Source organism: Apis dorsata, unplaced genomic scaffold (assembly GCF_000469605.1).
Source record: "Apis dorsata unplaced genomic scaffold, Apis dorsata 1.3 scaffold_82, whole genome shotgun sequence".
In the NCBI taxonomy this organism is placed as follows: Eukaryota; Metazoa; Arthropoda; class Insecta; order Hymenoptera; family Apidae; genus Apis; species Apis dorsata.
Genome location: NW_006263380.1, coordinates 905533 through 909903, shown reverse-complemented (window position 1 = coordinate 909903; position 4371 = coordinate 905533). Strand labels below are relative to the sequence as shown.

Below are 4371 nucleotides of genomic sequence, written 5' to 3'. Positions count from 1 at the left end.
AAAAAAAAAAAAAAAAAATACGCGATAGATTTATTGCCTTATTTTCTTTTTTTTTTTTTACATATATATATTTTTTTATCAAATGTTTTGTTTCAAAGTTAATAATTTTTTATTAAAATATAAAAGACTTTACTTTATTATCGCTAGTGTACATAAATTTTTAAATTGATGACGTAACTAATCATCGATTTTATGGAACCGATATTCATATATTTAACACATGTTATATCTAAATTATTGATAACAGTTAAATATGTTACAACTGTATCACGTGAATAGATAGGGATCGACCTTTTTTTCTAACAGTTCTTTATACAAATATAGATAAAAATATTCTTCGTTCTCTTTTCGTTCTTTCTTCTTCAAACTATATATATATAAATATGCTATTAATAAAGTTAATGAAACGTATAATTAGATCAAAAAATTCCATTCTTTTTATCAAATTTCTTTAGATAAATAATTTAAATATATTCAAAGATTCGTTCAAGACAGTGATATTGCGCGAAATGAAAATTTTCGTATACTTATGACTATAATGATCTTTTCGTATACTTCATTTGGGTTTTATCCAGGTTTTCCTTATCTCATCTAACTTCTTACGAAGATATCAACATTAAATTTACATCGGTTCTCGCGGTAACTCGCGTATACCGTTAGAATTCATTTTTGCACGGTTGAGGAGGATTCTTGTGCAATCGTTTTTATATGTCAGCGAACGACATTTCTAGAGGCTTGAATCGTGCATATTATGTATCGACCCATTACGTATTCGTAGATTCTAAGATTTTTCATCACAATCGTGGTTCAACCACTTTGTGATTTATGAAATTTGATTCATAATTGGCTTATCGCTAATATAATCAAAATAAGATATAATCTACGAGAAAATATCGATCTTGATGAACGTTACATTTTCAACTTTCCATCTTCCACTTTCCACTTTCGTCACGATCATCTTCTTTCTAAACTACCATCGAGAGCAGTTTAGAAAGCGCCATAGAAGATTTTTTAAAAAAAGAACTATAAACTGATTTTGCATATGCGAAAAGTATATCACTTAAACATTCGGTTGGCATAATGATTCGTAGATATAATAGAAAAGCGATCGGAAACGCTGTTACAATAGACAGAAATTTCTATTAGCTGCATGCGACACGCTTGACGTTTCATCGGCGCACTTCCTCCTCATCGCTTCCCGTGATTTTTAACGAGCACTCGTTACTAACCACTTTCTAACTCATTGACGTATCCGAGTATTATCTTCACGGGCCGCGATACACAACGATAGAAACGAGCATTCGCCCGTCTTTCTTATCAACTTTCGAAACGAACGAATTCGAAACATGATTCTCTAAATACGGGCCCCGCACTCAAACTTCCTACATTGTTTTTTTTCCCGATAAAAATTCGGTCGAAAAGAAGGCGATAATAAAAGAAGGTTTCGTCACTATTAACAGTTTTTCCTTAAAAATATCCCATTGTGAGTCGCTCAAAGTTTCAATTTTGAAAGTAGTTATCTCGATAGTTATTAAAACGAGAAAAAAATTATTTTACTCTTTCAATTTTTCAGAGTAGCTTCCTATCCTGATTTCCTTTTAATAATAAATCGTTGGAAAATTTGAGAAAAAAGGCGAAAGTGCTTTTCTCGAAATACTTTGTCTACGATTCTCGCTTTCTTCCATTAAGATATTAATCAGCGTCTCCCATTAGCATGAATCTTGGATAAATTTTTCTAAATAATTCACGGAAGATTGAAAAGAAGAGAAAACGAAGGAAAACGAAAGTGCAACATCGAAATTTAATAAAGGAACGTGACACGACGGTATTGCGTTTGGAACGTACGTTAATAAGACTCACAAGATGCAAATGGAATACGCATGCATGAGACAGTGATGTCTCTCGCGCAACCCCGTACGGATTCCAATATTCCTCGCCTCGAGTGTTTCTACAGTTACAAGTAGAAGCTTGAATTCTCGAAAATTTCAAAACTTCTTCACGCGTTCTATTCCTGGTCCGGTTTTTTAATTTCACGTCTCGAGAAGAGAGAATAGAGATAGAGGTAAAAAAAAAAAAAAAAAAAAAAAGTAGTTGACCGGTGTTTTCGTGGTCGAGATATCTTCGTGAATAATTCATCGCGGAATTTTCGTTCTGTTTCGGAGCAATCTCACGAGATATATATATATATACACATATAAGAAAATCTAGAAAATTGTTATTTTTCATGTCGTCAGTTTTTCTTATTTTGGCCTCGTTCGTATTTTTTTTTCCGATTAATTTTAAGCCAACTAATCTTTAGAATTTAAACGCTTTTATAGCGCGTCATTTATCGAATAGAAAAGATAATCTCTATAAATATATGTAAACTTCTTTCCCGAGAGATTAATGCGTACGACGAAGAAAAATTTTATCGAAATAAACGGCTCGTTGAACGGTTAAATTATATTTCTCTATATCGTAAATTGAACGTTACCGCGTAGTTGAATATATTAGTAATTTCTTTTTTTTTTTTTTTTTTACGGTATTCAGCTCGATACCGATTACTGAAATTACGCGTGGACTCTCGCGGAATCGCGACACGAGTAATTTTCACGCCTCGAATTTGTTCTATGATTTTTCGTCACTTTCCATTTTATCGTTCCACGCATTGACGTTTCGCGCATTTCGTTGTTGTTGTTTTTTTATTTTTTTTTTATCTTTACAAAATGCGCTGCAACTATTTTGTGAAAATGCGAAATTCGATTATCGAGAAAATGGTTTGAATTTTAATGGGAACACTCTCTGCTACGTACCAATTTTTCGAAAATGCTCGGAGAGTATATATATATATTTTGTTAATATTTCCTCCGCCATCATCATAACGATCGATCAGCATACGTAGAAAATTTTTAATTTTGTCGTCGCGCGGCAAAATCTTCTCTCGCGCAGCATCCTGTTTTCCTTCTATGCGAGAAAATTTTTGATCTGGTTGATTAATTATTGCAATGTGTGTGAGTTATTTTAATAAAAACGCGGATTATCGCGACTCCTTGGACACGTGTCAACAGGCAATTTCACAGAGTTATTCGCAATCAGGGGAAATAGAGGCAGTTCCCGCGACTATTTCTCGCACGATCGTTTTTCTTCTCTATAATACGAATATGTGTACGGTATATTCCAACCTTTCCATTCGTGTTATTTATTAATCGTGCGTACGAGTGAAACGTGAATTTCGAGAAAAGGAGAATTTCCACCAGTTTCCACCGTTTTCTTCTTCTACGGCAAGGGGACGCGTTTGAATAAACAATCTCGTTTCGAGCTGAATTTTTCTTCCTCGAAACTTGTCACGTCGGACCGAATTGTTCGCCGTTGTTGAACGTTCTACGAACATTTCTTTCCTGTCTTGGTCAATTTTCCTGATACGTGTTTCCTCGAAATCTCCGACTACCTTCGACTATTTAACCGATTCCGGGATTATCCTCGTTGACGAGACGATTCTTATCTTAAAAAAATATCGTCAAACAATGTAAGTTTCGTAAGAGTTTTTACAAAGAGATTCCGTTTTTTCCTTTTCTTTTTCTTTTTTTTTCAAATCACTTTTAGATAACGTTAATGAAACTACTTCACGAAAAGGAAGTTAAAATTAGTCTCGCGATAAACATCGTTTCCTCTCAAGTCTACTCAAATAACATCGACAAATATACAATTTGTTCGAAAAATTGGAAAAACTAAACTGTCTCTCGCTATCTCTTCGCGACACGAAAATATCTAGATAGACAAAAAAAAGAAATCTTGGTTGGAGAAAGGCCTTTTCATTATGCAATGACCCTACGTAACGCAGCCTCCCATAGACCCGAAACAATATTATCTACGGTTCGTAGAATCGGCCTCAGGCCTCTCTCAGGGTCGATCTCGACCGTTCTGAGATCTCACCTACCCCTCACGACTCCATCCCTGTCCCTATACTCTCGTGATCCACACGTGGTGGAAAAAAAAAAGAGAAAGAAAGAAAGAAAGAAAGGAAGAAAAATACAAATTTCGAGTTGTTTGTCGGAACGAGTTGACACAGCGATATCTAGATCGATCTCTCTGGCCACCGGGAGAGCGGTCGTCTCCTCTTTTCAAACTTAGACCCGAAAAGAGTGGTTGCTCCCTTGGAAGTCGGGCAATCTGTGGAGATAAAGATCGCGCGAGGAGGGACGCCGTCGTGAGAGGACGAGAGAATGGCGGACGGATACGAATATGGAGATGAAGGGAGCGAGTGAAAGGGAGAGGGGATGTGGCGAGGGGTTGCGCGTGGCGCAGGGTGGATGTAAAAAAGGGCATTAAATTTAAATTGCTCGTATCCCTGCGCGCGTCTGAAACTTTGAGAGGCGGTGTCATCAAAAAAAA

At 35.8% G+C, this 4371-nt stretch overlaps 1 protein-coding gene across 2 annotated transcripts in view; it reads left to right on the top strand.

Moving 5' to 3' along the window:
- The window catches only part of LOC102675441 (coiled-coil domain-containing protein 137), a 62667-nt gene that overhangs the window by 4833 nt on the left and 53463 nt on the right, over positions 1-4371 (top strand). The window lies entirely within an intron of this gene.